The sequence below is a fragment of the Piliocolobus tephrosceles genome, chromosome X (assembly GCF_002776525.5).
Source record: "Piliocolobus tephrosceles isolate RC106 chromosome X, ASM277652v3, whole genome shotgun sequence".
NCBI classification, from domain to species: Eukaryota; Metazoa; Chordata; class Mammalia; order Primates; family Cercopithecidae; genus Piliocolobus; species Piliocolobus tephrosceles.
In genome coordinates, this window is record NC_045455.1 from 25,385,939 (window position 1) to 25,406,531 (window position 20,593).

Consider the following 20,593-nt stretch of genomic DNA (forward strand, 5'->3'; position numbering starts at 1 on the left):
GCGACTCACTGAAATCAGCAAAGCTGTTACACTCATGGTAATAGTTTATTGCAGTTAAAAGATACAGCTTAAAAATAGCAAGAGAAAAGACACTTTTGGCAGATGGTCCAAGAGAGAACAGGAACAAGTTTCCAGTTGTCCTTTCTCACTGGAATCACTGAAACAGTGCTTAATTCTCCGAGCAACGATGTGTGACAGCACATGTAAAATGGTGCCAATGAGAGAAGTTCACCTGAACCATGGTTCCCAGGCTTTTTGACTTACATGACTTGTAGGTTTTTTACCTATATGACTTAAAGTTAAATCTATAGGCATGTGGCTCTCATTTGACTCACCCTAGCTACTCCGACCCAGAACCCCCAGAATTCAAACTGGTACAGTGTGACCCAAAGTCTAGGAATAGAAAACAAGCATCTACCATTAATTACATTGTTAGCATAAACTGGCATTCCCAAGGTCTCAAATCTACAAAAGCACTCTTTGTATTTCAAAAGATTCCAGGAGTTCAGAGGTTATCTTTCAGGAACTGATCAAAGGCTGGTCCTGAAGACCTTTGGAATCTGCAGTTTGGGCAAGCTAGACCTGCTGAGTTAACCCTCTGCTGCACAATAATATTGAAGAGTATAGGCATCTGGAATAGCTACTTTTTCTCCATTTTTCTCAGTGGCACCTGTATGAAAGGGTAAGGCAGTGGTAATTGGTAAAAAGGGCTCTCAAGGAAGCTTTCTTGAAAACTACTATTTTTCTTAAGTTGCACATATACTTAGAAGGATGACAACTGCAATCAATCACACTCTATCCAGCTGCCCTTTAGCTACCTCTCTTGCCGTAACAACTTCTGAAGAAAAATTCAGTGGAAACTTCTAGAAGGACAGACACTCTAGAGTATGCTCCTTGCTTTCTCATTGGCCCACTTAGTCTTGAATCTCATGTTACCCAGTGGTCTACATGGCATCATTTTCTCACTGAGTGCCTGCTCTTGGCACCATAACTGTGTTTGCTGAATCTGCTTTCACTCCCTGGCACCCCTCCACTAACAATTTGGATGTAATGGTGTAGTGTGCTTTGCTCAATTTGATGGCAAGTTTACAAGTGAGGCTGCTGATTATTGCATCACAGTTCAACAACTCTGGGTGATAGTGCACAAAAGCATAGCCTTTCCATCATGGCCATGGCATCTGGTGGGGTACACAGGCACAGACAAGCCATTGGCGGGAGGACTTATTATTAGTCATGGCTGATCCTGAGAATCTAGAGCCCAGAGTGTGGGCAAAGCATTTCTTTCCTTTGCTCTCCTGTCACGTTTCAGTCTACACACAGCCTCCTTTTAGTGGATTCCTTAAATCTCCTTATTCTTGGACCTCCCCTCCGTTCTTTTACCTTTCTGGGTTCTGCAGAGATCCCAGGATTTACCCTTATAACTATTTCAGTTGAGATTATTGAGCTAGGTTTGCTCTTTATATCTGAGACCAGGGATATCAAGTGATTGTTCATTGGCTAGATTAGAGACCTATTTATGACTTTATTATTATTTTTTAACCTAGGAGCACTATAAAAGATCTTTACCTTCAAGAAATTACAAGGAAAGAAACATCTTCAGCTAATGTTGATGATCTCTTAGTGAAGGAGCAAGATAATAGTGCTCTGTTTTATATGTTTTTACTGTTATGTATCTACTCTTTTATTTGTAAACAAGTATCATGCCTGTGTTTACATATGCACGAATTTGTATGACTGTATATTTGTACACATAAATTAGAAACTCTGGAGGTGGCTCCCAACAATTTGTGTTTTGACATGTCCTTCAGGTGCTTCTGAAGCACACTCAAATGTAAGAACCACTACACATATGAGTTTAAAAATTAGGCATTGTAGATTAATATTATTGTGATGTTTTATGCTTGAGAAATAGATACACAAGTAATAGAGATAACTTGTGATTCTGATACAAGAGATAACTTGTGATTTCTGAATATCTAGAAATCAATGAATGATAGCTACAGATAATATTGTCCCCATCTTTCAGTTTAAGCAGAGGAATGTTTCTTGCTCTCACCAAAATTTCTTCCTTGTGTCAAATAACGCAGTTGATCCATGAATAGTTGGTTTTGATTGGGGAGGGTGACGATTTCCTTCAGCAGACCTGATGACAGAGCAGCTCTGTCCCCACATTTTTTCTAGATGCAAATAATGTGTAAAAATGTCAATGAAAATATGTTTCTGCTTCAGATATAACAGATTCAACTCTCTAGATAGATGGAAACTAGGCAAAGTCAATGTATCTACTGTTTTATCCCTGCACCAAGTACTAAAAATAACTGGACTCAATATCAAGAGAACATGTATGAGCACCACAGAATATTTTTCAATAAATAATCTTTCTAGTCTTAAAAAGTATCAGATAGTAAGCTAAAATTGCTCTTATATATATTATATCTGATCTGTATATATCCAGTCTATCAACTTGCCTATCTCATCGTCAGTTTATGGGATAGAATGAAAAATATGATCCCTAAGGAAATTCAGGTCTTAATCCTCAAAATCTGTGAATATGTTATCTTATGCCCAAATGGGGAGAGAAGACTTGGCAAATGTGATTAAGGTTATGAACCTTGAGAGTGGGAGATTATTTTGGATTATCTGTGTGAATCCAGTCTAATCACATGGCTCCTTTAAAGTGGAGTAACTGTCCTGGCTGTAGTCAGAGAGATCTGTGACTGTGGAAGCAGCCCCAAGAGATGCGATATGAGAACCACATGATGTCAGTTTCTGGTTCTGCCATGTCGGGGCTATGCTCAAGGGCTAGAGAAAGTCCTCTAGAAGTTAAGAGTGTCTCTGAACTGATAACTAGAGCCAACAAGAAAATACAGACCTCAGTCTCTGCATTTGTGTTATTAGACAGTTTTCACCAGTGTTACAGTATATAATTCTATAGTAAGCCACGATATTTATTATGTGGAATTTTCACTTCTTTCTTCTTCAGAATTGACATCTTTGTTCTTGGCTTTTCATTTTAATATACATTATAATATTAATTGTTTACTCATACCGAATGGGTTAAAAATAAAACAGGGGCATTTTGATTGAAAATACATTGCCTTAGCAGGGCATGGTGGCTCACACCTGTAATCCCAGCACTTTGGAAGGCCTAGGCAGACAGATCACGAGGTCAGGAGATCAAGACCATCTTGGCCAACATGGTAAAACCCCATCTCTACTAAAAATACGAAAATTATCTGGACGTGGTGGTGCATGCCTATAGTCCCAGCTACTCGGGAGGCTGAGGCAGGAGAATCCCTTGAACCCGGGAGGTGGAGGTTGCAGTGAGCCAAGCTCGTGTCACCTCACTCCAGCCTTGCAATGGAGCAAGACTCCATCTCAAAAAAAAAAAAGAAAAAAAAGAATGCATTGCCTTTGTAGGTTGATGTAGGTATAACTGGCATGCACCTTTTCACAGTGTATCATCCTCAAGAGAAACATGGTGAACTTATTCATTTACCTAGGCCTTTCAAAGATCTTTCAATCAATTTTATATTTTTCTTCATGAATTTCTTTACACATTATTTTTGTTGGATCATGCATTTCTTGAACATTGTTTTTGTAAAATATGAAATTATTATTCATTTTGTTTTATAAAAGCAAGTAAAGCATAAATTTCTGTCTGAATACCATTAAGCTTCCATCGGAATTCAGTATCTGCACCCATTAATTACCCTTGCTTCCCTCTATTATCAAAATATTTAAAATATTTGATATTTAAAATTGTCAAAATATTTAAAAAACAATTTTAAAAATTATGTAAAAATTATGTGAAATTTGTATTGCAGAGACTTCTTGCTTTGTGATTGTTTGGCTTGTGGGTTTCTGACTTTATGATAGTTTTATCAAGGTGTTAAATGTGTTTTCAGCTTACATTTTTGACTTAAAATGGGTTTATCAGGTCTTAACCCCATCATAAGTTGAGGAGCATCTGTATTTTATTATTTTAACTTAACTTCCTTTTTAAATGTGTATTTGTAAATTTTAAGTGTATTGAATCTTTTGGTATTTAAAGCAATGAAGTATACTTAAATTTTAAATTAAAAACTGTAAATAGCATAACTGGGAAAATATTCCAACACAACTTATCATTGACATTAAGAAACATGAGACACCTGAATTTAATAAAAATTGGCAAACATATGTATGATTACCTATCAAAAGAGGAATTAGTGATCCATATTATTCAATTGGTAATGTCAGTGCTAAATGAGTATGTATTAATTTGGTTCATTGGAAAGTTTCAGGGAGATACTGGCCAAACAACTTGAAACATCTAATGTTAAATTTTCATTTCAAGTACAAGAAAACTCCTAAAATACTCCATAGAAATATTCTACTGTAGTAAATCAGATGATCTGAATTGAGGGAAATGGCAAACTATTGACTAAAATCTATTTCAGGAAAAAACAGCTGTTGAAGTCAGCTGTTCTGGTATAAATAAAACAAGTTAAACCATAAGGGCAGAATCTTAGAAATTTGGAAACATAATTATGCCATCTGGAAATAAATAGACTAATCAGAGAATAGAGATTTGGAGAAAATAAAATTTAAAATAACTTGAAATACAATAACAAATATGTGTTATCTATACTCGAAGTCCAATTTGCTTACCGCTTATCAGATTACTATGTTTCTGTAACTGTATTGTACTGTATCCCCGTTATCTGTATTTGTCAATTTATTTATAGTATACATATGGTGGTTTTCTAAGCTATATGTTCCATGCATAAACTAAGTTACATTTTATTACATGACCCAGGTTTACTGTTCATAAATCAAGTCATAGAAATGAAAGATCTCAGAAATTTTTTATGTGGTGATCAGAATGTTGATATGTTTGTGTGTGTAGAGAGAGATACAGGGAGGGTGAGAGTGTATGTGTGTATGTGAGAGAGAGAGAGAGAGAAAAGAGAGAGGGAAAGAGAGGGAGAGAGAGAACAATCTGCATTGTTCTCTTACTCCATGCTAAAGTGTTTTTGAAAACATACTTGATCTTCAGGATCAACATTACTAAGCAAGAAAAGACCAAGAAATGATGAAGACAATTATTCCTACTGTGACAAACAAGCATGTCATACAAAAATGAGACTGTGCCTTTAAATTATTTATCTATTTCTGTGTGAGTACCTTATGTCATCTTCTCAGAATGGACTGCCCTGATTATCTTACCTAGAGCAGCTGCTGCTGTACTGTCCAAACTCCTCAACAAACAATACATTCTATACCTAGGGCACAATTGTGTGTTGTAAGATAAATAATCATAGAATCATATTAGAAGTTGTATAATTGCCTATGTAATAAAATTAATTTGAATGTCATTTACATTTCAGTAACCTATTATTTTTTATTACAAGGTCAGAAAAACATTTCACTTGTAAAAAACATAAGAGATATGAACATAAGAGATATGAGTATAAATCTAAAATTTCTCTGTCTCATACATTTACTTTAACAAATAATCGACATTTCTGTTATATTAATAAGGACAATATTAAATACAGCACACTAAAAAATGTGTGGCAGTAGTAAACATGATTTCAGTCAATTTAACAGAATTGAAAATGCATAAATTGACATTCTTATGAATACTGATTACACACATATATGACTAGAAATGGGCATGATTTTCAGATCACATAAAAACTTTGAAGTTTCAAATTATATTCTGTGTATACCTAATGATGTTTTCCATTTGCAAGACAGAGAAAGCCAGACAAAGAGAGAGGAAGAAAGAGAAACAGAAGAGAGATCATTTGGTTCAAGTCTCTAACTCATTGTTCAAAAATAGGACTGCCATAAACATTCAGAGAGAATTTCTAGTCAGAATTAAACCAATAATGACAGTATTCTATAGTCATTTCAGCTCCTAATAAATCCCTTCTCCATGAATTCTCATAATTCAAGTCTGCTGGTATTAAAATACAGAGCTAAATGTTTTCAAAGAATATTACCATTATTTTTGTTACATTTGAAAAAATGCTGTATTTCAATTTGAAGAATGCAAAAGATAAAGCTCTTAAATGTTGTCTTTCAGATATGTAGCAGATCTGACGCATAGTCCAGCATTAATAATATTGCTTCACAACTAACTATATTTTAATAATTTCTAAAAGCAATAATTATAAATATATTTTCCCCCAGAAAGAATCTATGACTGAACATTTTACCCATCTTATAACGTTGAAATACTTTGCTAAATCTAATTCAAGTAAATATTGCTTTAGTAGGCACCAAATTGATACATTTCCTCCTTCTAGCCTAAGTAGATCATACATATTTGAACAACAGCATCCAAAATAAGTTGAAAAGAAAAATCTTTGATCAAGATTATGAAACTACTGTTTTTTGTCTAGTGAAGTTATGGAGATTAGCACACAATTTTACTTTCTATTCTTTAACCATTTTTTTTGCCCTTATTGTTCTAGGATAATTTATGTTCAGCTGTTGGATTAAATTATATACATTTTTTTCTTTTAAATTTATGATTTGAGATCCCTTGTGCTGTGTTGTCTATTTTTTATTGTGATTATTAATATACAGTTCAGAAAGGTGACTCCAGAAATAGCAAAATGATGGTATAACAATGTATGTACTTAAGTTACTTCATGCCATGAGAGTAAAAGCTGAGAAATTATCAAGGCCTGATATTTGAAGAAGTTTGCTTAATTACTAGTGGAAAAGGTTAGGATTTTATTTATTAAAGTGAGTTACACAAAAATTTAAATTCTAATTAATTATTTATTGAACATTTACTAAGTATTATGTGTTGTGTAAAATGCTCTTCATGCGTACTTTAATTTCATTCTCACAGTGACCAGCAAAATATGGTGGAATGGCATAGAAGAGAAAACTGCAGTTTTACGGAATAAGTAGCCCGACAAAGATGGCTGGACTTTGGCCCAAGTATTCCAGGCAAGGTATTAATTATAACTCTAGAATTTATGCTAAGAAAGTAACTTTGCATCAGTCTGAATATTTTTTTTCTTTATAAGAAAATAGACCTTAGTCTTCAGAGATTTACTTGGTCCTTTATATCAACAATAAACACTAGCGAAATAACCATCAATTTCTTCCCAAAAAGTACATGTAGAACATACCTTTGGTACAGCAGTGATATGATCAGAGAAGTGCCTCATGCCACAACAACATTTTCTTCTAGGAAGTCCAGTAAGCTCCTCTTGCCTTTAGGAGGGCTTTGAGGCAAAATGATCCTTAGGAAGTGCTTTTGGTGGAGGGACTACTTCTGATCCCACAGAGCTTCTTATGAAATACTTATACAAAGATAGATGTTTCAGGATAAATAAAACCCTTATCTCTTCTACATAACTGACATTCTATTTAAAAAAATCCTTTGTCACTTCAACGATTGCAAAGACTAACAAAGGCACTGTTATATTTTGAAGAGTGGCCATGCATTATAATTCAGTATTGTTTCTTATTCTAACATCAATAAAATAATTTATAATGAAAATTTAGAAGATGAAAACAGTTCAGCAGTCTCAACTATCAAAGGTAAATCTTGGTAGTGATGTCAGCAAGATAGTCAAACAGGAAATCTCAGGCTCTACTTGGCCCACAGAAGGTTTAACTAGCAACTATCCACGAACTAGAATATCCTTTGAAAACCCCTACACCTGGAAACCAGCCGGAAATACCAGCATGGGATGTAGAATCGAATGAAATCTGAATCTGAAGGGTAAGAAGAATGTTCTTACTGTACCTGGGCCTCCCCATTCCTTCTCCTCAAATTGGCACAGCAAATGGAGATGGTTTCCCTGCATCACAGTTTCTCCCAGGAAGAAAGAGAATAAGAGGCAATCATTCAGTTAGTCCACTCTGGTTTCACCTCATGGAGAATACTAGGGGAAATGGCATGGCTTGACTGCCCTAGGGTCAAGTGGAAACACAAAAAGTTACTGGTGCACAGATCTTGGTGGTACCTCTGTTTTCCTGACAGCTGTGCTTCCCTATCAGGGATATCAGCCAATCTCACGACACAACCACAAAGTTAATCCGGTTCTGGTTCCCTTCAGAAGCACAGTGGGAATACAATTTAACTTGAGCCCCTAGACTGCTGGTCTCTGGGCTCAGCCTTAGAACTCACACGAACAACTCTGCCCCGTCAGGGAAACACAGCTTCACCTATTTGTGAGAAGCGAAGATGTAGACTGGGCCTGACCAGGGAAAATAAGTAGCAGCTCCACACAGCCAAAAAACCCACACAATGACTAACCAGGAAGGAATATGTCCACCTTTCTATATTTTGGAGAAACACAAGGGCTAGTCTTACATTATCCGGGAAGTCAATGAGACAATAAACTCAGCTAGAAGCCCACTTCATGGCTCCACCCAGTTAGGGAGAAAAAATCTTCAGTTTTATATAAGTAGTGTATTGTAGCCTCAGGTCTTACCTGTGCAGGGTTGTGACCCTGCCTAACTTCAGAGTCTAACTTGCAATCTTGTCTAACTGTAGATTTCAAATAGCAGAATTTTCCAGCCAGGAATACATCTTATGACTGAATTGACCAGAAGCCATTGTATTATCCAGCCAGTAGTTTCATCTGACAGAAAAGCCCAGACAGTGGTCTCGTTGGTCAGTAAAGCCAATCAATAGCCCGTTCTGACATCAGAGCAAAGACAGTGGATCAGCCAACTAGAGAACTCAGCAATTTCTACCTGCCTAGGGTTTTCACTATCTAGCCCTTCCAGAATCACAGGCTAGACCAAGTATGTGAAGCTCTGGGCTGGGCGTGGTGGATCATGCCTATAATCCTTGCCCTTTTGGAGGCAGAGGAGGGAGAATTGCTTGAAGCCGGGAGTTTAAGATAAGCCTGGGCAATAAGATAAGACTCTGTCTCTACAAAAAAGAAAAAGAAAAAACAAAATTAGTCAGACACAGTGGTGTGCACTTGCAGTCCCAGCTAGGAGTACTCAGCTGTGCAGTGCAGTACTCAGGAGGCTTAGGAGAGTACATTGCTTGAGCCCCAGAAGTTTGAGGCTGTGAGATATGATTGCCACTGTACTCCAGCCTGGATGTCACAGCAAGACCCCGTCTCAAAAATGAAAATAACAAAATAGTGATGCTTTGTTCCTGCCAAAGAACTCCTGTAAAGGCCAGAAAACAAAGCTATCTCCTAAAATGTGCAGATAACAACATAAAAACACAAGGATTACGAAACATCAAGGAATCATGACACCTCAATAAAAAATAAATAGGCTCTAATCATGAAGCCCAAAGAAATGAAAATTTGTGAAATAACTGAAAAGAATCAGAATAATACTCATAAAGTAGTTCAGTGAATGACAAGAATATGCAGATATACAATTTAGTAAAATTTGGCAAACAATACAAGAAAGAAGATAGAAGATCAACAAAAAGTAGAAACAATAAAAAGAGCCAGCTAGGAATTCTAGAGATGAAAAACACAATGACTGAACTAAAAATTTCAACACAAAACTTCAAGAGAAGACTGAGTTGATCAGTCAGAAGAAACAGTGAGCTGGACAGAAAGAACATCCAGTCACTGGAGAAAAAATACAAAATAGAGAAAAAGAATGAAGAAAGCCTGTGGGAATTATGGGACACAATCAAAAGACTAAAGCTTTGCATAATAGAATTTGTAGAATGAGAACAAAGAGAAAAAGGGCCAGAAAGCACATGTGAAGGAATAATGGCCAAATAGTTCTTTAATCAGAGAGTAGGTGCCAACATTAAAGTATAGGAAGCACAATGATCTCCAGTAAAATCCACCCGAAAGAGAAGTACACCAAGACATAATAATCAAACTACTAGAAATCAAAGACAAATAAAAAATTCTGAATGCAGCAAGAGACAAGAAACATATCAGATACAAGAAAGTCCCAACACGACTGTCAGCAGAATTCTCAGCAGAAATCTTATAGGCCAGTAGAGAGTGGCATGATATATATGAAGCGCTGAAGGAAACCTCTCAACTAAGAATACTTTATCCAACAATTTTTTTTTAGAAAGAAAGCAAACAAAGATTTTTACAGAAAAACAAAATTTAAGGGAGTTTAGTTGATCATTACTAGACCTGTGTTACAAGAAATGATAAAGACAGTTCTTCATGCTGAAATAAAATATCCTATTGGTTTAAAAAATTTAAAAAGTATAAAACTTACTTGTAACAGTAAGTACTCAGTCAGATTCAGAATAATACTGTAACAATTATGTGTTAACTACATATATCTTTAGCTATGTTGGAAAACAGTAGGGAGGCACATCAAAAAACTAAAAATAGAATTGCCATATGTTCTAGCAATGTCACTACTGGGTATATATTCAAAGGAGTCAAAATCAATATGGCCAAGAGATACCTGTGCTTTTATCTTGCTTGCAGCATTATTCACAATTGCAGATATTTGGAAATAATCTAAGTGTCTATCCATGGATGAATATATTTTTAAAATGTATATAGGTACAATAAAATATTATATAGTCTTAAAAACACAGGAAATTCTGTCATTTGTGACAACAACAATAAACCTGGAGGACATTGTGTTAAATGAAATGAGCTACGCACAGAAAGACAAATACTATATGATCTCACTCATATGTGAAATCTAAACAAAACTGAACTCATAGTAGTAGAGAATAGAATGGTGGTTACCAGAAGCTGGGAAGCTAGGTGGAAGGGCGAAGGGTAGGTGATAGTGAGTACAAAGTTATAATTAAATAGGAGGAATAAATCTGGAATTCTCATGGCAAAGAAGAGTGACAGATAAAAATCATGAATTGTATATTTCAGAATAGCTATAGAAGGGGATTTTGAATGTTCTCACCACAAAGAAATGATAAATGTTCGAAGTGACAAATACACTAATTAACATGATTTGATGATTATAAAATATATACACGTATGAAAACATCATATTGTATTCCAAATACGTACAATCAGTATTTTTCCATCAAAAATAAAATAAAATCAAAAAGTTTGAAGTAAAACATTAAGATTTGATTTATTATTATTTTTAAATTTTATTTTTCATGGATGAATACTAATAGTATATATTATAGTCTACATCAAGGACATGCAGTGGGTGGAAAAACTATGCCAGAGAGCAATTTTCTATAAATTAGAACCCAGTAATAACTTGCATACTTGTGTATTTTTTTTTACATGCATTCTCCACACAGCGGAAGCAACAGACTGAAATTCAGTTTTTGAATAATACATGCTTTTCAAAGAACTTCCAAACAATGCAGCAAAAAGGCATGAAATTAAAGTTGTTTACCAAATGAGAGCATACAGTTTGCATCTGTTTTATATTCCTTGAGTATTTTAATTTTGAAGCTATACATATACAATAGTTAATTACAGATGGTAAAACCTAATCAATCAGCCAGCTGTTTTGATTGTACTGTGCCAGGTAGCTGCTTTCACTGATTTGTGTTCCACTTAATTTAAAAGGCTTATGTAAACAGATATAAATATATGCTTTGTGAATGTATGTGTGTGGATATGTGCTTTTTTTATTATTATTATTTCTTTTTTTTTTAAACGGAGTCTCCCTCAGTCGACCAGGCTGGAGTGCGGTGGCACAATCTCGGCTCACTGCAAGCTCCGCCTCCCGGGTTCACTCCATTCTCCTGCCTCAGCCTCCTGCCTAGCTGAGACCACAGGTGCCTGCCGCCACGCCCCGCTAAGTTTTTTGTATTTTTAGTAGAGATGGGCTTTCACCGTGTTAGCCAGGATGGTCTCCATCTCCTGACCTCGTGATCCTCCCGTCTGGGCCTCCCAAAGTGCTGGGATTACAGGCGTGAGCCACGGCGCCAGGGCCTGGATATGTGCTTTAACTTGACAAGGGACTAAAGGTGTTATCACAGCCTTAGACTAAACAATGTGTTTCAAAAACGAAACATTTAGAAACATTTCTTAACTTGTATAATTAAAAATAACCGCTCTGATTGAATTATTATGATTCTCCTAGTACTGTTGATTAATTTAGCTATTGTTTGGTAATATTGCTAAATATAGTTCAGATGACTGGGTCTGAGGCTGTGCTGATGACATAAGTTAAGAAGTGGGAGCCAGGCGTGGTGGCTCAGGCCTGTAATCCCAGCACTTTGGGAGATGGAGGCGGGTGGATCACGAGGTCACGAGATCGAGACCATCCTGGCTAACATGGTGAAACCTCATCTCTACTAAAAATAAAAAAAAATTAGCCGGGCACAGTGGTGGGCGCCTGTAGTCCCAGCTACTCCGGAGGCTGAGGCAGGAGAATGGCGTGAACCTGGGAGGGGGAGGTTGCAGTGAGCTGAGATTGCTCCACTGCACTCCAGCCTGGGCAACAGAGGGAGATTCCATCTCAAAAAAAAAAAAAAAAGAAAAAAAGAAAAAAAAAAGTGGGAAGAAACAACTTATTTGTTTCCATTTTCACTTCATTTTACAAAGGATTTTTAGCTATTATACATTAAACATATATTAACTGATGCAATAAATTATTATAAATATATATGGATTATATGTTTTTACATAAATATAAACTATATAGAACAGTTTTATAAAACATATTAAACAAAATAATGAATCAAGACAGAAAAATCCAATGGAAATTACAGAGTTGTAAGGGGGTGAATATGCAATTAAATCACATTGGCAAACTTTTCACTGTTTCATGGTTTTATTTTAAAAACTGTGGCCATGTTTTCTGGTGCACGTTACAAGAAACATATTTTTTGGAGGGCTCTATATTCTGAAAGAAATTTTTCACATAGCACTTTATACAGAGGCATGAGCAATTTATTTCATGGGGCTCTTTCTAGATCCGTTATATGACAAAAATCTGATTGGAAAATGTTGGAAATGATTATTTTAATTGACCAGTCCTTCTTAAAAATTAAAGCAAATACACCAGCACTTCAAGGAATTAGCGGAGTCCTACACCTGTTCAGTGGTTTACTTGAAACGGCAAGATACCTAGTGTATGAACAATAAATAGAACCCAGATTTGGTAATCCACGTTCTGTGCTTTCCTTGATTTAGTGTATGAGACAGTGTAGAATCTTAGAACAAACATAGACTCTGGATGCACAGGCAAGAAATAAAACCCTTTACTTGTATAGCATCTTGCCCTATTTTTTTTTTTTTTTTTTTTTTTTTTTTTTTTTTTGATGCGATGGGGTTTTGCTCTTGTTGCCCAGGCTGGAGTGCAATGGCACGATCTCAGCTCACCACAACCTCGGCCTCGGTTCAAGCGATTCTCCTGCCTCAGCCTCCCAAGTAGCTGGGATTATAGGTATGCACCACCACGCCCAGCTAATTTTGTATTTTCAGTAGAGATGGGTTTCTCCATGTTGATCAGGTTGGTCTCAGACTCCCGACCTCAGGAGATCTGCCTGCCATGGCTTCCCAAAGTGTTGGGATTACAGCTGTGAGCCACCATGCCCAGCCCCGTCTTGCCTGATTTTTTAAAGTTTTGGGTTTTCCCTTAAAAAGTTTTTATAATATCTGTTTCTGTATTAGTCTATTTTCACACCACTACATATATACCACCTGAGACTAGGTAAGCTATAGACAAAGGAAGTTTAATTGACTCACAGTTCCACATGGCTGAGATGGCCTCAGGAAACTTACAATCATGGTGGAAGGGGAAGCAGGCACCCTCTTCACAAGGTAGCACGAGAGCAAGAGCAAGTGAAGGAGGAACTGTTAAATGCTTATACAACCATCAGATCTTGTGAGAACTCACTCACTATCACAAGAACAGCATGGGGAAACCACTCCCACGATCCAGTCACTTCCTTCCGTCAACACATGGGGATTACAAGTCCTTCCCTCCACAAGCGGGGATTACCATTTGAGATGAGATTTGGGTGTGGATACAGAGCCAAACCATATCAATCTCATAGGAGTTTTTATAATGAGTAAATAATACAGTTTGCACTAAAGAACTAGCATGTGCCTGATAAGAGGAACTGCCATTATTTTTTTAAAAGAATATGAATATTTAATAGATTGAGAGAGATGGACAGGTTATAAACACATTTTTGTAGAACTTAATATTATGTTTTGAAACTCAATATCATAGATAGTTGTTGTAGACGGTGTTCATCCTAGCAACATGCCTCTATTACTAAAAATGATTACCTGAATCACATGCTTGACTTTTGTTTCTATTCAATCAAATGCTTCCTGTTTGTGTCATGGAGATAAATGGAGGTCTGCTCTCCAAGACGTGATTGTGGTCACTTAGTTTATGTGACAGGCTTCTGGAAGGAAATGAAGGAAGAAAATGGCAGAAGGAAGAAGAGAAGTTTCTTCAGTCTCTGCTTTCTGTCTTCCTCTTTCTTCCCAGATTGTTCAGCAGGTCAGTGCCTAGATTCCCAGTGATATATTCATATAATTAAACTTGTTTGCCTTAGAATGGGTCATTAATGATCTTGTATAGCTCCATAAAAGATTAGTAAAGTAAAGGTAAAAAAAAAAAAATTTGAAATGAAGTAAATGCATTGAGAGCAGTCATGTAAAACCAAGTTTTTAAATATGTTTAGATTGACTTTTTTCCTTTGTTTTGCTCCCGTTATTGAAATATTTGCTTTCAACCCTGATGGCCTAGCTAAATATGTGTAAAAAAAACAAAACAAACAAAAAAAAAACAAAAAAACAAAAAAAAAACAGAGAGACTAAAGCAAAAGCAAACTATTCACTTTACTGGCTACCACTCTGGTATCATTCTCCTACTTAAAATTGGGTCAGCCGTCAGTGTCCAGCAAATTAAAACAGCCCTTTAAAATCCAAAAGCCTCTTCGATTTTCTGAAATGAAAATCAAGTAAACTCTTCCGTGGCTTAATGTGAAAATTAAGAATATCTTATCACTGTCTTTGGTGTTTTTGTTTTTGTTTTTGAGACGGAGTCTCGCTCTGTCACCAGGCTGGAGTGCGGTGGCGTGATCTCAGCTCACGGCGACCTCTGCCTGTGGGGTTCAAGCAATTCTCCTGCCTCAGCCTCCTGAGTTGCTGGGATTACAGGCCTGCACTACCATGCCCAGCTAATTTTTGTATTTTTAGTAGAGACGGGGTTTCATCATGTTGGCTGGGATTGTCTCGATCTCCTGACCTCATGATCCACCCACCTCAGCCTCCCAAAGTGCTGGGATTACAGGAGTGAGCCACCACACCTGGCCTTATCACTGTCTTTGAATTTTTTTCCTCCTTATTCACATAGGTATAGTCTTTGGAAATTCTAAAAATATGCATATATAGGCAGTATTAGTTTAACCTAATTGCATTTTGTATACACATAAATTACCTATTCCTGCATAGCAAATTACTTGAAATCAGTGGCTTAAAATAGCACATGTTTATTACTCATAGTTTCTGGGGATCAGGTATTCAAGAGCAGTTAAATTGGGAAGCTCTTGCTCATGGGCTCTCATGAACTTCAAATCAAACTGTTGGTCAGAGCTGCAATCTTTTCATGGCTTGAGTGGGGCAAGACCCACTTCCAAGGTCACACAAATCCTGACAAGCCCCAGTTCCTTGCCTTGCTTCTCTGTAAGCTGCCTGAGGATCCTCACACGATGGCAACTGGCTTCCCCCAGAGCGAGACATTGAGACGGGAAGAGAGAGAGAGAAATCAACATGAGAAACTATAGTATTTTTAGAATCCCATCATTAGAATATTCTCTTCTCTAGAGTAAGTCACTGAAACCAGTCTACCCTCAAGTGGAAGCGAGTTAAGTTCCATGTGTTGAGGAAAGAAGTATCTGAGAGTCTGTGGACATATCTTTAAAACTACCATGATGTATGGATCTGAAGAATTTATTCACCTGTATATTCTATATATTTATAAAAAGATAATAAAATTATGTAAGCACTGTTACTAAAACCTACAGAATGAGAGATTTGTTATAGAATGCAAAGTTAAAGCTAGACGGAAGGAATAAGTTTCAGTGTTCTATAGCACTGTAAGATGACTATAGTTAATAGTAATATATAGTTTCCAGTAGCTATAGGATGACAATGAACATTCTCAACACAGACAAATATTATAAGTTTGAGATGATTGATATGCTAATTACTCTCATCTGATCACTATACTTTATACGTTTGGAAATATCACTATGTACTCCATGAATATGTACAATTATAATTTGTGTCAATTTAAGAAGTATAATTTTAAAAAAAGTCAAAATAAAATGAAACCCAAACCAGTACATTGCTTTCAATATAGTACTGTAAGGAATTAAAACAGCCTGAATTCAACAATGTCCTGATTATCTAATAAACCTTGTGCTAGCTTATTTATTAGCACTATCTGTCCAATGACTCATAGATATAAAGAACTCAGATGTTATGCTAACTATGTTCGTATATGCACCAAACCAAGAAGTATCTGAGCCAAAACTTCTCCCTTCCCACCCCAATTTTTGAGAACATTGTTCTTTAAAGTAATAGATAATTTCCCCTAGTTTTCTGGTACCAATGTTTTCATTAATTATCTATATAATTGGATAACTCATTTACTATCCATTCCTGCCTTAAGTATCTGTGAAACATTCATTTTAGAAGTACAAGTAGTGGAGGTATAAGAGGTCACTTCTCCTTATCTTCCATATTGGAGCAAATATTCAGGACTGATAGGGACACAGATACTCATAGTAGCCAAATGCACCAACACCCTTTTCTGCCTTTTGTTCTCAACTTTTTTTCATTCTATGTGAAGGAGCCTGATGTTTACATTTTTGTGTTACATTCAAATGTTTATGGGGAAAAAAACTTTAATATTCTTGGATCTCCTCTATTTGCAACTTCTTAGACTTTCTCTTTTTGAGTAGCTATACTGTGTTTGACACAAAAGCCTGGCTAATTCTCTTTATAATGGTTGAATAAAGCTCAAAGTATTCACATCAATTTCCTATTGCCACAGAGTGATCTAGGTCATGACAAACCACAAGCCAAGTTACTAGACCATTACTAAACTACCATCACATAAGGATAAGTTAGCAAGTTTGACCTTTTAAATCAAACTGCGAAATGTTCTTTCGATTAAAGTCTACAACAGTCCCCTGAGATCTCTAGTGCTGAATGTTAGGGATTTAACACAACACTGAGATTTTGGCAGATAAATGTACCTTTTCCTCATAAGCTTTCCAACTCACACACAGTTTTAAATTCCCTTGTTCTATAGAATTACCATTCTATGCTTAGTTTTATTTTGAAGGCAGTTGCATTTCTTTCCAAGGTGCGGACTCATGACCAGGAAGCCAATTTACCAGGCGAAAGTAAAAGTTTTATTCTTTCTGAGAAAATTAGCTATTTAAGGATAAATACTCTAATTTGTCCTTTCAACCTAGGTTTATGGGTAATTCTCAGTTTCTTTTAAACGCCTTTCTAATTTCTCCCTTGGATACTCCTCTTTTTATTTCAGTTTTTTTTTTTTTTTTTTCCTATTCAATAGTGCAGTAAACCTTTCATCATTCTAATTTTTTGTACACTGTCATACCTAGTATTTACTTCTAATTTGGTCCATATATTTTTGCCCACTTTTTCTATAATGCTGGCTGTAACACAAATCTAAATCACACACTGCAAATTATAAGTTTGATGTACATACATGTGAATATTTTTGTTCACATTTTTATTTCTGGCCTGAAAAATATATTATAGCACTAGAAAGTACACGTGAGTAGCCTTTCAGTTATTTTATACTCATTGAAAAGAGTATAAAAGTGCAAATAAATTCCTTAATTCTTCCTAACTTGGGAGACTGAGTCCTCCCAGTTCCTTTTCAGACTTTAATAGCACTAGTTCTTCAGAAATAATGAAAAACTTTAGGGAACCTTGGTTGATATGTAGGCAAAATCATGTTATGGATTTTACCCCTGGGATTTTTTTTCCCCATGTGACACTTTCTTTAATGCATTTATATCAGAGAAAATGATCTAAATGCAAAATTATTTTTATTCATATGTGAAACACAAATTAGGAGATATTTATTGAATTATCATTTAACGTTTACTGATAATATTTTAGTTTTCTTTAAAATTCTAGTAGTCTTTTCTGATTTATGTTTCTGCCAAAATTACCTATATTCATTTTTATAACTGAGTTTATTTTATCTCAGGAGTCTTCCTGATTCACTGGAATTACATACTTTGCAAACTGTACTATTCCATATGTCAGGAGATCCTCGGAAGTTCTTAGGAGGTACTTAATTAAACACACAAATTCTAGGATCATAGCCTAACATTAAGCTTAGTATTTCTTCTTTTATCAGCTTTGTGTGTATGTCATCAGTATAGGTTTTCATTTGAAAGAGTTATGTTCAAACATATTTTATAACCATTGCCCTAATGCATCAGGGAAAGTTTCTCTTGGACATTAAATATTCAATATGTAAATATCTGGTTCATGTTTTTCCCACTGCTCACTTCAGATTTTCTCTAAAGCTAACCATGTTCACCTTGGTTCTCCATCTTTCCATAGTTCATAAGATTTTCTCATCTGTAATATCAGCACTTTGGGAGGCTGAGGCGGATAGATCACTTGAGGTCAGGAGTTCTAGACCAGCCTGACCAAAATGGCAAAAATACCATCTCTACTAAAAAAGCAATAATTAGTTGGGAATGGTGGTGGGTGCCTGTAATCACAGCTACTTGGGAGATTGAGGCAGGAGAGTTGCTTGAACCAAGGAGGCGGGTGCTGCACTGAGCTGAAATCACACCAAAGATTGGTATTTTGATTTAGTTGGCCAATTTATTCCTGATTACCTTGGTAGGTATATTCACCAGAGAAAAATGAATAAGAAAAGTTTTGCTAATTCTGAAATTATTTTTAAAAAGGTGAAAAAATATGTATTTTTGCAAAGGCAGCATTTAGAAGATCACCTAAAGGGGTTATTACAAGCTGAGATGGTTCTAATGCTTTGGTTGCTCTCCTGAAAGCATCACAGAAAAAGCATCACTGTTAATGGTGTTTTAAAATTTGAGTGGGTTTTTGTAATTATTAAATAATATGATTTGACAAATCTTGCAGCAGCTAGTGTTAATTAGTAACATATTGCAGAGCTATCTATGAATAAATATTTCCTATTGCACATTTCTCTGATGTTTCTATATTTAAAATAAGCCTTTTTTTTTTTTTCTAGAGTAGTATGACTTTTAGATAGCTTCTTCTCAGGTATCCATTTATCCTCTTCAGTTCAGTTTACTTTTGTTCATGTTAAAACCTTAAGCTCCTGAAATGTCAGTGAAAGATGAAAAAGCAATTTTAAAACATAAGATAAATGTAAATAAAACACCCCTTAATTCAATCAATTAATTAGTGCATTTGCTTTTTTATTTTTCTGTATGGAATATTATCTTAGGTTGAAAAAGAATTAGTAAGAAAAAACAGACATTCTTGTTTTCAGAGAGCTCATATCTATTTTGAGAGACAGTATGTGCATATTAAATTAAATTTAAAATTACAATGCATGATAAATTAACCTTCATATAAGTAGTATAGATTATTACTTTTCAGAGTTCTCAGGTAGAGAGGTTTTCATACAGCCATGTGTGTTTGTCTGAAATAAAATTTTGATTAATGGAAAGGAGAGCGAGGCATTGTTGTTTGCCAGCTCAATGTCCATCCTCCCCAACCGTTTCTCCAAAACAAACCCCAGTGCTGTCCAAGTGTCCACTGTCATCCAAGGAAACCCACTCCAAATCATAAGATATGAGTTTTGGTTATTCTAAGCCAATCAAAGTGTTCCATTTCTTTTGCTATAACTTGATTTAATGATGGCCATGTGATTTAAATCTGACCAGCAACATGCTAGAAAAATATAGATAATCTTTGAGGCCTCTTCACACTTAATTAAGAAAAAAGGAGTGCTGTGGTTTGGCTGTGCCCCCACTTAAATCTCATCTTGAGCTGTAGATCCCATAATCCCCAAGTGTTGTGGGAGGGACCCATAATCCCCAAGTGCAAAGTAATTGAGTCATGGGAGTGATTAATTTCATGCTGTTCTCGTCATAGTGAATGAGTTCTCACAAGATCTGATGGTTTTATAAGAGGACTCCCAACCCCCTGACCACTTTGCTCCACACTTCTCTCTCCTGCCACCATGAAAAGAAGGACGTGTTTGCTTCCCTTTCTGCCGTAATTATAAGTTTCCTGAGACCTCCCCAGCCTTGTGAAGTCATGAGTTAATTAAACCCCTTTCTTTTTAAAATTACCCAGTCTCAAATATGTCTTTATTAGCAGCATGAGAATGGACTAATACAGTATATTGGTGCCAGGAGTGTGGCATTGCTATAAAGATGCCTAAAAATGTGGAAGCGACTTTGGAACTGGATAACAGGCAGAGGTTGGAGGGCTCAGAAGAAGACAAGAAAATGTTGAAAAGTTTGGGACTTCCTAGAGAGTTGGAGGGCTCAGAAGACAGGAAGATGTAGAAAAGTTTGGAACTTCCTAGAGACTTGTTGAATGACTTTGACCAAAATGCTGATAGTTATATGGACAATAAAATCAAGGCTGAGGTGGTCTCAGATGGAGATGAGGAATTTGTTGGGAACTGGAACAAAGGTGACTCTTGTTATGCT

General features: G+C 36.0%; 1 long non-coding RNA gene across 1 annotated transcript in view; it reads right to left on the bottom strand.

The window, feature by feature from the left end:
* Positions 1 to 8,584, bottom strand: part of LOC111551796 — a 40,779-nt gene extending 32,195 nt beyond the window's left edge. Inside the window, exons 1-2 of the long non-coding RNA XR_002734465.2 lie at positions 8,454 to 8,584; positions 5,212 to 5,267 (exon numbers count right to left, since the gene is read on the bottom strand). This is a non-coding gene — a long non-coding RNA (uncharacterized LOC111551796). The remainder of the gene's footprint in view (positions 1 to 5,211; positions 5,268 to 8,453) is intronic.
* Positions 8,585 to 20,593: the final 12,009 nt, after the last annotated feature.